This window comes from Bison bison, unplaced genomic scaffold (genome assembly GCF_000754665.1).
Source record: "Bison bison bison isolate TAMUID 2011002044 unplaced genomic scaffold, Bison_UMD1.0 scf7180017864050, whole genome shotgun sequence".
Lineage (NCBI taxonomy): Eukaryota > Metazoa > Chordata > Mammalia > Artiodactyla > Bovidae > Bison > Bison bison.
In genome coordinates, this window is record NW_011494622.1 from 6819353 (window position 1) to 6835048 (window position 15696).

Below are 15696 nucleotides of genomic sequence, written 5' to 3' on the forward strand. Positions count from 1 at the left end.
CTTGATTCATGGACCTGACATTCCAGGTTCCTATGCAATGTTGCTCTTTACAGCATCAGACCTTGCTTCTATCACCAGTCACATCCACAACTGGGTATTGTTTTTGCTTTGGCTCCATCGCTTCATTCTTCCTGGAGTTATTTCTCCACTGATCTCCAGTAGCATATTGGGCACCTATCAACCTGGGGAGTTCCCCTTTCAGTATCCTATCATTTTGCCTTTTCACAACCTAGTAATTAAAAATGTGAATGTCAGTGTCAGACCTGGTTTTAAGGCCCAACTCTACACCTTGTTATTAGGTAGGTCATTACATATTTTAAGCTTTATGTTATTATTTCTTCAAATTTGAATACAAGTGATGAGTGCAAATCACTGCTCTGAGAATTAGGTAAGATAATGCATTCAATGCATTTAGTACAGTGTTAGCAGAGAGAAAGCATTGTGAACTTACAGTTATGAGAAAAAAGAACAAGGAGATTGAAGGGCAGGGCTTTAGAGACGGGGATGAAAGAGGAGACATGGGCACCTATGCAGGAGTGATGTCTATAAGGAAGCCAGAGCTATAATTTAAATCCACCACAGAGGACCTCTCTTTATGGAAGCAAATAGGATTTTCTGGTTCAAGAATAGCTCAGTCTACAAATGACCCGATACTGTTCCTTTTCAATGGCTGAGTAACATTCCATGTGTACCACATCTTCTGTGTCCATTCATCTGTCAATGGCTGTTTAGGTTGCTTTTGTGTCCTGGCTATTGTAAATAGTGCTGCAATGAGCACTGAGGTGCATCTATTTGCAGGGCAGGAATAGAGACACACCGGTAGAGAATGGATGCATAGATGTGGAGCAGGGAGATGGCGTGGGATGAATTGGGAGGTTGAGACTGATGTATGTGCACACCCACATGTACAACAGATAGCTAGTGGGAACCAAGTGTGCAGTGCAGGAAGCTCAGCTCAGTGCTCGGTGGTGACCCAGAGAGGTGGGAGGGAGGCCCACGGAGAGGGGGATGTATATATATATATATGTATAGCTGATTCAATTCATTGTACACAGAAACCAAGACAACACTGTAAAGCAATTATACACCAATAAAAAAGAATAACTTATTCTGGGAGGGGCTGAGGACTGGTGTTTAGATGAGTGCAGGTTCAGCTGGAGGTAACAGGAGGCTTTGCAGCTGGGTGGAGCGCTAATAACTATGAAGTGAAGTTAAGTCGCTCAGTCGTGTCTGACTCTTTGCGACACCATAGACAGTAGCCTACCAGGCTCCGCTGTCCATGGGATTTTCCAGGAAAGCATACGGGAGTGGGCTGCCATTTTCTTCTCCAGGGGATCTTCCCAACCCAGGGGTCAAACCTGGATCTCCTGCATTGCAGACAGACAGTTTAGTGTCTGAGCCACCATGAGTGGGACTCAAAGCAGATGGTTCAAGTTAAGGATGTCCCAATGGGACTGAAGGTGGACAGAGAGGAGTGAAGAATAGGCAGTAGGTGAATCTCTAAGAGAAAGGTGACTAGTGAGGGGTCTGGTCTCAGTGGAGGTACTTTGTGTGTGTGCATGTGTATCAGATTTCCTTATGTGTTGTTTCTGAACTGAGGTGTAATTGACACGTAACATTGTGTAAGTTTAAAGTGCACAACTGTTAACTTGATACGCATCTATATTGCAGTATGATGACCACCATAGTGTTGGCTAACACCTCTAGCATGTCACCTGGTTATCATTTCTTATCAGATCTAGTGTCTTAGCAACTTTCAGGTGTGCCATGTGGTACTGTTAACTAAAATCACAATGCTGTACATTAGATTCCCCAGGATTTATTCATCTGCGTTTTTACCCTTTGGCCAACATATCCCCCAACCTCCCCGCTCCTGAGGCACTTTACTTTGAGGCCAGGAATGAAAGAACAGGTCTTCAGTCCCTGATAAAAATGATGAGAGCAAAGCCAGACCCAGGCTGGTGAGAACTTGTATAAAGGCTATACAAATAAGAGATTTAGGGGTCTAGTTATTGTAAATAGGAGGGTGTCTTAGTCCATTCAAGCTGATATAACAAAAGCACCATAGACTGGGTGCTTAAACTGCAGCATTGATTTCTTACCGTTCTGGAGGATGGGAAGGACAAGACTATGGTTCTGGCAGGTTAGGTTTCTGATGAGAAACTGTTTCCTAAATTATGGTCTTTTTGCTGTCAGTTCACATAGCAGAAGAGGGCAAGAGAGCTTTCTCAGGTTGCTTTCATAAGGGCACTAATCCCATTCATGAGGACTCCACTCTCACGACCTAAGTACCTCCCAAAGGCCCCGCCTCCTAATAACATAACATTGGGTAGTAAGTTTCAGTAAATGAATCTGGTGGGGGAGGGGGAGGAGGGAACAAAACTCATGTCCATAGCAGATGGTCCTTTAAGGAAATAAACTAGATTCCATTTGGTACAGAATTTCATCGTTAAATTAGGGAAACTTATTGTTAAGGAGCTGAATCAGTCTTTCCTAAATTGTGTCACTTGAATTGCTTTAATTTCTCTGACACCAGGGCCAAGATTGTCTTAGAGTCTCAAGGGAAGCTGAGCTTATTAAAAGAGACTAAGTAATTATCTATTTTGGAGAAGAGTGTAAATAAGGCAAGGGGACAAAAATCAAGGTCTTCCCAAAAGCCCTTGAAAACCTGCAAGTTGACTTGAGAACTGAATGAAAATAATAATAAAAGCAGGAGAGAGTCACTCAAAAGCCTTTGAGCAAAGACGAGTCAAGTCAACAGTTAAACCCATGAAGGGAGTTACATTTTTGATGAGCTACAAAGTGGACAGTGGTCAAGTCAGAGTAAAGCCAGGCTATCCTTTGGCTGACAGGAAGGTCTTTAATCTCTTGTAATATCCACGTGTTCCTAATCTTTCCAGTAGTCTATACTGTCAGACAGAAGTGCCTGTAAGACGTTCATGGGTGTGCTCAGTTATTTTGTAAGGAGAGGTGACTGGTCCTAGACATATACACACACACCCCCATATATGCATTTAGTTTATTAATTTGGTTGCACTGGGTCTTCACTGTTACACACGGGCTGTCTCTAGTTGTGACAAGTGCAGGCTACTCTGTTGCAACGAGCTTCTAGTTGAGGTGGCATCTCTTGTTGCCTAGCACAGGCTGTGTAGATGTGTGGGCTTTAGCAGCTGCAGCACCCAGGCTTCCACACTGCGTGGCATGTGGGATCTTTCTGGAATCAGGGATCAAACCCCTGTCCCCTGCATTAGCAGGCAGATTCTTATCCATTGCACCACCAGGAAAGTCTAGCGCTAGAGTTACTTAATTTGTTGATTTGAAAAGCATAATGTTGTCAACAGTCCATATCTCTGCAGGAAATGCTTCGAAAAGATTAGAAACAAAATGTCTCCCAGATATACCAAGTTTCCTTCAGTACTTCACTGGGCACAAAGAATGGAGTGAAACTTACCTTGGGCAAGACTGAAAGGGACCTGCTTTTCTCCCCTTTCAGATTCCTTCTTACATGTCTTTGGTAGGCAGAGCAGAGGGCCTGGACAGACTCTGCAGCTTCAGACTTATGCCTCTAACATCTCCCTATCAAACTGCATCATTTTATGATTTTTTTCCAATGTGAAAAAAAAAAAAAAGATTCTTCAGGCCATGGGGTGAGGTCTTTTTGGTTATCCTTTTGTTTCAACATGTAGACAACTGTCCCTTTTATTTGTGTTGTTTGCTATCTATTTTCTGAAGTTGCAAGGATAAATTGTATTTAAGCTACTTTTGCTAAAATATTATATTTATTTATGTGGGTCAGGGGAGCCCATTGACCTCTTGATGTCTCAGGATAAAATGGACATACGTATCTGATTATATAGTTCTTTGACATTTTTATAGAAAAAAACACTCAAATACTTCTTTTTAAAGTTAAATATTAGACTTCTAGAAAAACAGCTGTACCACTCTGTTAACTTGTACCTCTTTACTACTTTCTGCAGGTAATATTTTATTTACAACACTATCAAGATTTTTTTTAACAGAAATATTTGAGAACAGCAAAAAAAAAATAAAATGGTAATTTGATTTTGAGGCACCTAATATTTACATGGAGAAGTAGGAAGAACGTTTCTATTTTATGATATAGAATTCAATTTAAAGGAAGGTAGTAAATTTGGAATTCATAGTCAGGAACAAGACTGACAAAAATACATCATACAGCTCAATTCTAACTTACCAAACATTCATTTTATGTTGCTCCTCCCTCTGATTTTTATTTTCTTTAAAATAATTTCTCTCAAGGGATTAAATTTACAATTTAACATGTGCCTATTTATTATGTAACAGTATTCTATATACTTGTCTTTCACTTGTACCCCCATCAGCTGTTTATTAACAATCTGTTGTATACACAGCACTGTGGCAAGAACTGCGAGGCACTGAGAAAGTCTGACATGGGGTCTCCTCTTCTGGAACCTTCCTTCTACCAGATGAGGCATTGAATAAGAGATTGTGACACTCTGGTGGCCCTTATGCAATCTAGAAGACAGGGTTCCTGGAAGAAATGACATTTATATTGAGAAAATGAAGGATGAGAGGGAAATAATAATGGCAGGATGGTATGGGATGGGGTTGGAAGAAAGCATGTCAAGCAGACAGAATAACATAGCCAAAGAAAGACCTAGAGTCTCGCACACGTGTTGGACTTGGGCCTTTAACCTGGGAGAAAATGAAGCCGTTGAAACCCTTTATAATGTAAGTGACGTAGCAGGCTGCTGTGTATCGTATGTGTGATTATACATGTGATGCAGTGAATGAGAGGACCACTTTTAAATTGAAGTATAATTGGTGTATAGTATTATATTAGTTTCAGGTGTACATCGTAGTGGTTTGATATTTAAATACATTTAAAACTGATTTTATTTATTTATTTGCGGCTGCACTGGATCTTATAAATAGTTGCTGCACCTGGGCCTTGTCTAGTTGCGGCCGCAGGGCCTCCTCTAGTTGTGGTGCTTGGGCTTTTCATCGTGGTGGCTTCTCTTGCGGAGCAGGAGCCCTAGAGTGCACGGGCTTCACTGTTATGGTGTGTGCCCTTGGTTACCCTATGGCATCTGGGATCTTCCCGGACCAGGGGTGGAACCCACGTCCCCTGGATTGGCAGGTGGCTTCTTAACCACTGGACCTCCAGGAAGTCCTTTATATACATTTCTAAATCATCACCATAATGTCTGGTTACTAAGTGCTACCATCCAGTCATTCCAATATCATTGAGTATACTCCCTCTGCGAGAAGAGACTCACATATAAGTGAGTGCTATTCACACCTTATATTTATATTTTTATTATGGTGATTTTCTGGTAGACGGTGATAGAGTGTTCTAAAAAAATATGTCTCTTACAACAGGGTTCTGCCAGAAGTAAATCGTCTTGAGAAAAGTGCCCTTTAACGATACACACAAAGGCAATGCATTTTGGTCAGCAGCAGGCTCTGGCTGTACCTGTTTGCATTTTAAAATTATACCCCTCTGTAGTGAACATTTGGAGAATGAATAGGAGGAAGACAGAAGTGGATGTGGGGACACTATTTTGGAGGCTCTTGCTTTTTTTTTTCCATGTGGGAAATGATGGTGGTTTTGCATTAAGAGAGTGATTTAAGAGTTACAGGGGAGTAAATTTGAGAGCTGTTTAGTAAATAGAATTGACAGACCTTGATATTTGAAAACTGTGCGTTGGAGATTCCCAGATTACTGACACTTAATTTATCAATTTCACTTGTGATTTTAAAAGAAATTTATCATTTAGCTCTCAGACATTCAGCTTCTATTCCCAACCCTTGACTTCTTTATTCGCAGTTGAAATACATCTCTTGGTATGCTGCTTCAATCGGCTTTGGCTTTTCTTTTTTTGCCTGCCAAAACTGCTGTCCAGTTGGTGTCTGCTGTGAGCCTGTGTCCCCTTGTGGCCATCTTGTTCTTCATGTCCCTCCAGCTGCTATCTAGCTAGGTTTCTGCTGGTGACATCCTCTCCCTCCCTTGTGCTCCCAGAAGCTTATGCTCCTGATTTGCCTTGGAATTCATTTAGTCCTTTCCTCCTGGTTATCATAAACTCTTCAATTGCTTTTGAATTTTTCTTCTGTTTTTGGACTGGAGTTTCACTGCCTGCTTAGTTGGTACTGGCTGAAAATGTCATTAACCTGCTGCCGTTTTCTATCTTTATCATTAATAATAATGTTGGCCTGAAGAGTGAGCAAGGCACCCCCTCTATCTCACTCACTCTCCAGCTCCCAGGCATTGCAGCTGGAAACTCTACTCCCCTTTAGGCCTTTATAAAGATTGTTTATCCTAAGTGCTGATGGCGACCCAATTCTGATGGATTAGGTTTTATTTCAAAAAGAAACATCTCATGTACATTCAAATGTCATATTTGAAGTCCTTTCTTAATAAGCTATGTCACTGTGCAAAAAGTTACTTTATCTACAATGTTTAAAGGCTGCACATTTTATTATGTTTCTTTTTCAATCAATTGAATATAACCATTTCTCTGTCTAATAATTTCTGATGAATCAGAAATGATAAGGTTGGCCTTTGCATTGGATTTGTCTGAGGATTCTGCTGCTGCTCCTATCTAGTTGCCAAGTCATGTCTGACTTTTTGCAACCCTGTGGATGGTAGCCCACCAAGGCCCTTTGTCCATGGGATTTTCCAGGCAAGAATACTGGCGTGGGTTGCCATTTCTTTCTCCAGGGAATCTTCCCGACCCAGGGATCGAACCTGCATCTCCTGCTTGGCAGGTGGATTCTTTACCACTGAGCCACCAGGCAAGCCCCATTTGAGGATTCTACTTTAATGCAAAAGAGGAAAAATGATGAATTTATTATTAAATTCTAACCAGAGACTTATTAACGAACAAACTATTTACACATTTCATTGAGGTATTTATTGGGGGGTCATATTTGCCAGGTGGCTCAGTGGTAAAGGATCTACCTGCCAATGCAAAAGATGCAGGTTCAATCCCTGGGTGAGGAAGATAACTTGAAGGAGGAAATGGCAACCCACTCCACGGAAAATCCCATGGACAGAGGAGCCTGGCAGGCTATAGTCCATGGGGTCGCAAAGAGTCAGACACAACTGAGTGCACACACACACACACACACATGTATTTGCCACATGACATATTGACTTCTGATGGTCAAACTATGATCTGAGGCAGTTTGTCACTGACTGCTTTATTTTTTAATTAATTAATTTTTAAATTGGAGGATAATTGCTTTACAATGTTGTGTTAGTTTCTGCCGTACAACCGCATGAATCAACCATAAGTATACCTAAATCCACTCTAACTGAGCCTCCCTCCCTCACGCCCTTCCCATCCCAGCCTTCTGGGTTATTACAGAGCACTGAGCTGAGCCCCCTGTATATACAGCAGCTTCCCACTAGCTGTCGCTTTCATACATAGCAGTGTGTGTATATACGTAAGTGTTACTCTCTCAACTCGTCCCACTCTCTCTTTCCCTCACCGTGTCCATAAATCACTCTCTCTGAGTCTCCATTCCTGCCCTGCAAATAGGGTCATCAGCACCATTTTTCTAGGTTCCATATATGTATGTTAATATGCTATATTTATTTTTCTCTTTATGACTGGCTTCTCCCTGTATGACAGACAGTAAGTTCATCCACATCACTACAAATGGCCCACTTTCATTCCATTAGTAACACTCCACTGAATGTGTTTTAGTTGCGATGCCATGGACTGTAGCCTGCCAGGTTCCTCTGTCCATGTAATTCTCCAGTCAAGAATACTGGAGTGGGTTGTCCAGTCCCTTCTCCAGGGGATCTTCCTGACCCAAGGACTGAACCCAGGTCTCCTACGTTGCAGGCAGATTGTTTACCATCTGACCTACCAGGGAAGCCCATTGTGTATATGTGCTGCAGCCTCTTTATCCTTTGATCTGTCGATGGACGTCTGGGTTGCTTCCTTGTTCTGACTATTGTAAATGGTGCTGCAATGAACTTTGAGGTATACGTGGTCTTCTTGAATCATGGTTTTCTCAGAGTATATGCCCAGTAATGGGATTGCTGGGTCATATGGTAGTTTTTTATGAAATATTCATACTGTTCTCTATAGTGAGTGTATTGATTTACATTCCCACCAACTGTGCAGAAAGGTTCTCTTTTCTCCACAGCCTCTCCAGCATTTATTGTTCGTAGGTTTTTTGATGATGGCCATCCTGGCTGGTGTGGGGTGATACCTGACTCTTGTCTTGATTTGCATTTCTCTAATAATGAGCAATGTTGAGCATCTTTTCATGTGTTTGTTGGCCGTCTGTATGTCTTGTCTGGAGAAATGTCTGTTTAGATTTTAGGTATACTGTGTCTTTTGCTTCCTAGAAAGCATATTTTCAATAAGAACTATGGGAGGTATCCTTTAAAAAATTACAGAACAGAGTTGCCGGGGAGGGGGGGAGTAGTTGGTTAACACAGTTAAAGATTGTTCAAAAAAGAAGGGAAATAAAAGTATAACCAGAATATTTCATGTAATTGAGCTTTTAACTGCACACCATTTTCTATTATGAACTCTCCATTAGAAAATATTTTCTCATTACAGGTGATCACAGCTTTTTAATTTTCTTCCTCCTATTTTCCCTGATGCCACATTTTCTACATTTAGTCAGTAAAATAGATCAGATTGGAAAAAATAGAAGCAAATGATGCATAAAGCAGTCTCATTTATTGTATGGCATTCTCTAAAAAATATGGAAGTCGAGGAAAAATTGTCTCAAATTATTTGGGGATTATATGTAGATTTCTATTTTGAATCATTATCTAATTTTCATTTGTATGAGTTGCTAAATCAATTGTATTTAAACCATACAAATGAATATACTTCATAAAAAATTACTTAGCTCTGTCTTTCCTTTCAGTTAAATTATGGGTTTTGTATAATGCAGACCTCTGCATATATTGGTTTTTCAAGAAAATGGTATGTCATGTTGGGGTATTGATTAGAATTCATCAGGAATTCTACATCAGTGGTTCCTAGAAAGCAGAAACAAGCTTGTTACAGAAAATCTTCAGGGATGAACTGAAATCCAGGGTCAGGCCTTTCAGGAAGGGTGTTAGGAAAGCTAGTTTAGAAGCCAAATGAGCAAATGACGACAGGAGGGACACAGGGACGTGTGGTGGAAGGTGACGAAGTCAGAAAATATCCCGGCCAGGAGCTAGGTATTTTGAAGGTTTAGAGCAGAGACATGTACCAAAGTCCAGGTTTGAAAAATCAAAATCATTGAAAGGTATTTAAGAAAGAGATTTTGAAAACTTCCTTTGAAAATATTGTTGAGTACTTCTGGTTGGTGTTTCACCGATGAGCGTCAAAAGATTTTATGACTGAATAAGCATCTAATATGGTGTGTGCGTATTTGGGCAGGAGTCGGGGGTCGGAGGAAGGGAACTTTTATTTTTCTGGGTAAAAAGTACATTGCTTTCATTAGATTTTCAAAGGGGTTTCTTTCATCCCAAACAACAGAAACCACAGTGTCTTAAAGGATGTCTGAGAATCCAGGGATACGTGTTTCATTAAATTATGATATCTGGAAGAGACATCATATGATATCTCTTATCATCATATGGTAAGAGATATAAGAAAGTAAGATCTACAGTCACACGTTGATAAGAATCGATATAATCTCACCTGAAGGGAAGACATTTTATTGTTAGTCAAATAGATCACACGCTGATTTTCTCTGTGTGGGGAAAATGTATGTTCTGCTAATAGTTAATCTACACTTGAGAACACTTCTGCATTCCATTCTGTGCTCTGTCGCTCAGCTGTGTCTGACTCTTTGCGACTCCGTGGACTGTAGCCCACCAGGCTCCTCTGTCCATGGGATTCTCCAGGCAAGAATACCAGAGTGGGTTGCCATTTCCTTCTCCGGGGATCTTCCCAACCCAGGGATTGAACTTGTGTTTCTTCCATTGGCAGACAGGTTCTTTACCGCTGAGCCACCTGGGAAGCCCTCTGTGTAGAAGGTGATTAAATTAAATTTAATGCTACATGTACCCATTAATTCACAAGAGAAACTCAGATTTATAGATGCTAAGTTGAATATGTGGAGTAGGTATAAATTATTATGATGGTACTCCTATGATTTAAAGGAGGCCCTCCCCCCCACCCCCAGCAAAGGGTAACTTTGCATCTGTGATGTAACTGGCCTGAATTAGAATTACATTAGGATGATATCAAAACACAAAATAGTTTATATTAATTTTTCAATTATTCTGAAAGCTATGAGGTTAGATAAACATTTCCAATTAGAACCCAGTGATGATTTAAGATTTTTTTATCCCGTTTTTCCCATTGTGTCCCATTAAATTGTATGCATTTCTCATTTTTGGAAATAAGTAGAAATAATACTGAATAGATTTTTATTTAAAAGCCTGCAAAATTCTTTTATTATTATTTTAGTCTAAAGTTTATCACATTGAGATTTAAATGAAGGGGAAATTGAAAAAGAAATAAAGATAATTGATATAAATAGCAGAAAAGAGTAGAAAACAAGAAGACTGCTTTAGGCTACTAATTAAAAGAGACAAGATAATTTGCAGCGGGTGTGGATTCAAGAATAAAGTGAAAAGAATACAGTAAATTATTCTTGATGGAAATTAAGACTGCTTTTAGTAGTAATTCTTATATTAAAGTGTAAGTATGACTCTAATTAAAATAATACCCACAGTTGTCAAGTAGAAATATGCCTGTAAAATTAGCATATTAACAAGACTCATCTTTTTCCCAAAATGTGCTTGTACCATTATTCTTGGAAGAGTCTAACACATTTAATAGCATTTGAGTCCTATTAGAAATGTTGTATTTCATTCCAAAGGCTATTTAAAGCCTTTCCCCAAAGCATATAACTTCTCCAAGTCTAGATAAAAAACTTTTCTTATTCTCCCTGATGTTCATTAACACAATTTCACGTGCCTGCAATGTACTGCCCCATGCCATGCTGTTGGTGTTTTTTTCAATTTAAATGAAAAGATGATGGTCGATAGCTCAAGTGAAGAACATGATGGTGGTTTGTGCTGTCAGATATTAGAGAGATATACTTGCCGGAAGAAAAGAACTCACAGTTTTAATCCCAGTATTATCTTTGTTTACTTCACTAATAACTCACAAAATCCCTGCGAAGTCACTGTTACTATTTCTACCACTTTATAAATGAGACAGCAGAGGCTCAGAAAGGTTATCTATTTGTGTAACATTTCCAAGTTGGCAAACTAAAGAAACAATTACAAGAATGCTTTGGCTTTCTCCCACGGCATTAGAATAATTGATCTTGAGTGAAATATTAAATGGCTAAATATTTAATCTCATGAATTACTTAAAGACACTATATAATTAATTTGAATGAGAATTTATTACTATTTTAAAAAGTTTACCTATTATATATGTTATAGGAGATAATTAGAATAAATATAAAAACAAAGGAAAGAAAAACACAATATTCATCTAATCCAAAGCAAGCCTCTCAGTATTTTTTTCTGTTAGATTTTTTGATAGATTTAGTCAAAAATTTTTAAATTAATTTATTTAATTGGAGGCTAATTATTTTACAATGTAGTAGTGGTTTTTGCCATACATTGACATGAATCAGCCATCTGTGTACATGTGTTCCCCATCCTGAACCCCCCTCCCACTTCCCTCCCCATCCCATCCCTCAGGGTCATCCCAGTGCACCGGCCCTGAGCACCTTGTCTCATGCATCGAACCTGGACTGGCTTATTTAAAAGCTTGTTGTTCAGTCGCTCAGTCATGTCCAACTTTGCGACCCCATGGACTGCAGCATGCCAGCATTCCCTGTCCTTTACTATCCACTGGATTTTGCACAAACTCATGTTCATTGAGTCAGTGATACTACCTAACCATCTCATCCTCTGTTGCCCCCTTCTCCTCATGCCCTCAATCTTTCCCAGCATCCGGGTCTTTTCCAGTGAATTAGCTGTTCTCATCAGGTGGCCAAAGTTGAGGCTTCAGCATCAGTCTTTCCAATGACTACTCAGGGTTGATTTCCTTTAGGATCAACTGGTTTGATGTCCGTGATGTCCAAGGGACTCTCTAGAGTCTTCTTCAGCACCACAGTTTGAAAGCATCAGTTCTTCAGCACTCAGCCTTCCTTATGGTCCATCTCTCACATCCATACATAAATATTGGGAAAGCCATTGCTTTGACTGTTTGGACCTTTGTTGGCAAAGTGATATCCCTGCTTTTTAATACACTGTCTAGATATGTCATAGGTTTTCTTCCAAGGAATAAGCTTAGCCAACCCATGTTAAATAGATATATATTAAAATGCTGTATTACCTTAGTCTGAGAGATGTAGTCACATGAAAAGTAATATTTCATTTTCATTTCTTTGATCTCTAGGGACCCGTTTGTTCCACAAGTTTGTTGAGTTTAGTTCAGTTGCTCACTTGTGTCCGAGTCTTGGAAACCCCATGGACTGCAGCACTCCAGGCTTCCCTGTCCATCACCAACTGCCAGAACTTGCTTCAACTTATGTCCATCGCATTGGTGGTGCCATCCAACCATCTCATCCTCTGTCATTCCCTTCTTCTGCTTTCATTTTTTCCCAGCATCAGGATCTTTTCTAATGAGTCAGTTCTTTGCATCAGGTGGCCTAAGTATTGGAGTTTCAGCTTCAACATCAGTCCTTCCAATGAATATTCAGGACTGGTTTCCTTTAGGATGGACTGGTTGGATCTCTTTGCAGTCCAAGGGACTCTCAAGAGTCATCTCCAACACCACAGTTCAAAAGCATTAGTTCTTCTGTTTCAATTCATCTTTGGAACTATCTGATGTGTTTTTTTGTTTATTTTCTCTAAACTCACAATTTGGCAAATTGTCTGGTTGGTTAGATGCTTGGGATTCAACCTGCAAGTACAATGTTTTTTTGGAGGTGATGGATATGTTCATTTTTTAAATTGGAGAATTGTTGATTTACAATGTTTCGTTCGTTTCAGGTGTGCATCAAAGTGAATCGGTTATACATGTACATAGAGCCACACTGTTTTGATTCCTACCCATATAGACCACTACAGAGTATTGAGTAGAGGTCCCTGTGCTATGCAGTAGGTCTGTATTACTTACTTGTTTTATATACAGTACGTGTATGTGTCAGTCCCAATCTTCCAATTTATTCCTACTCCTTCATAGCCATAAATTTGTTTTCTGTATCTGTAACTATATTTCTTTTCTGTAGATAAGTTCATTTGTATGCTTTTTTGGTTTCCACATGTAACTGATATCATAGTCTTTGTCTGACTTTTTTCAGTATGACAGTCTCTAGGTCCATCCAAGTTGCTGCAGATCGCATTATTTCATTCTTGTTTATGGCTGAGTTGTATTCCATGGTATATATGTTCCACATCTTCTTTTCCATTCCTCTGCTGATAGACTCTTAGGGTGCTTCCACGTCCTAGCTGTTGTGAATAGCGCTGCAGCAAACATCAGGATGCATACGTCTTTTTGAATTATGGTTTTCTCTGGATGTATACCCAGGAGTGGGCTGATAGCTCATATGGTAGCTTTGTTTTTTTAAATATACAAACAGCTCATGAAGTTCATTATGAAAGAAACAATCCAAAAAATGGGCAGAAAATCTAAATAGACATTTCTCTAAAGAATACATACAGATGAAAAGATGCTCAGCCTCACTAATTATTAGAGAAATGCAAATGAAAACTTCAAAGAGATATCACTTCACATTGGTCAGAATAGTCATCATCAAAAAAGTCTACAAATAATAAATGTTGGAGAGGGTGTGGAGAAAAGGGAAGCTTCCTACACTGTTGGTGGGAATATATATACACTGTTGGTGGGAGTATATATAGTGGTATAGCCACTATGGAGCGGACTACAGAGCTTCCTTAAAAACTGTGAGTGCATTTGAATTCGCTAACTTCTTAGGTTGACCACTTCTTAGGCAATGCTCTGTGGTCTTCTTTTTCCCCTATATAATACAATTAAATTCAGTGTTTGTCTATCATGTGTCTCGTCCCATGTTAAGTCTGAGAGTTTAAAACTAAATAAGTCTGAATCTTGGCTGATGATGTATATTTTAAAGCTGCAGGAGGGCGCAGGTTCTTAAAGAGACAACTACCATCATATCTATGTAAATATCCCCTGAAGGCAGGTGTGAAACAGTTAATTGGAATATTCTTGTACAGACCCTTTCTATTTGTTTTCTTTTTCTTTTTTCTTCCATTAATGCTGTCAGTAAAGAATATTGAAAGAAAATATACGAAATAAAATTTCTGACTTCTCAGTCAGTGATACATTTTTTTAAAATTTTATTTTATTTTTAAACTTTGCAAATTGTATTAGTTTTGCCAAATATCAAAATGAATCCGCCACAGGTGTACATGTGTTCCCCATCCTGAACCCCTCCTCCCTCCTCCCTCCCCATACCATCCCTCTGGGTCGTCCCAGTGCACTAGCCCCAAGCATCCAGTATCGTGCATCGAACCTGGACTGGCAACTCGTTTCATACGTGATATTATACATGTTTCAATGCCATTCTCCCAAATCATCCCACCCTCTCCCTCTGCAACAGAGTCCATAAGACTGTTCTATACATCAGTGTCTCTTTTGCTGTCTCGTACACAGGGTTATTGTTACCCTCTTTCTAAATTCCATATATATGCGTTAGTATACTGTATCGGTGTTTTTCTTTCTGGCTTACTTCACTCTGTATAATAGGCTCCAGTTTCATTCACCTCATTAGAACTGATTCAAATGTATTCTTTTTAATGGCTGAGTAATACTCCATTGTGTATATGTAGCACAGCTTTCTTATCCATTCATCTGCTGATGGACATTTAGGTTGCTTCCATGTCCTGGCTATTATAAACAGTGCTGCGATGAACATTGGGGTACACGTGTCTCTTTGCCTTCTGGTTTCCTCAGTGTGTATGCCCAGCAGTGGGATTGCTGGATCATAATGTGATACATTTTTTATATGATATTTAGTATAGGCAAACAGATACTTCATTTAGATCCACAGAAGACATTTATAGAAATGCACAAGAATTATACTTCTGCACTTGCTCAAACTTGTACAGTTACCATTGAAGACAGAAATACCCAGGGATGTTTATCTTATAATTAAAACAATCATTTCTTTTGCGTATGTCTGAACTTCCAGCTGTAGACGGAGAGGAGGAGTCTGATTGCCCTGTGATCCCTTCAGCTAAGAATCCAGTGACTCCTCCCTCAACAGACCTGCTTTAGTATGGGGATCCATCTAACACAGGATGCGAATAAAGATCAGTGAGAACAGAGACCAGAATGATGGTGGAAGATGAAGATTTAGAATGAGCTCTTACAAATAGATATTTTAAATAGCTTGTTCTTGTTAAATGATAAATGGTGGTTAATGTCAGAATAATATTTTGCACAATTTCTCTCTCTCTCCAGTACACACACACACACACACACACACACACATACACACACTGTTTCTGTTCACTTGCTCAGTTGTATCTGACTCTTTGAGACCCCGTGGACTGCATAACGCCAGGCTTCTCTGTCCATCACCAACTCCCAGAGCTTGCACAAACTCATGTCCATTGAGTCAGTGATGCCGTCCAACCATCTCATCCTTTGTCATCCCTTTCTCCTCCTGCCCTCAGTCTTTCCCAGCATCAGGGTCTTTTCTAATCAGTCA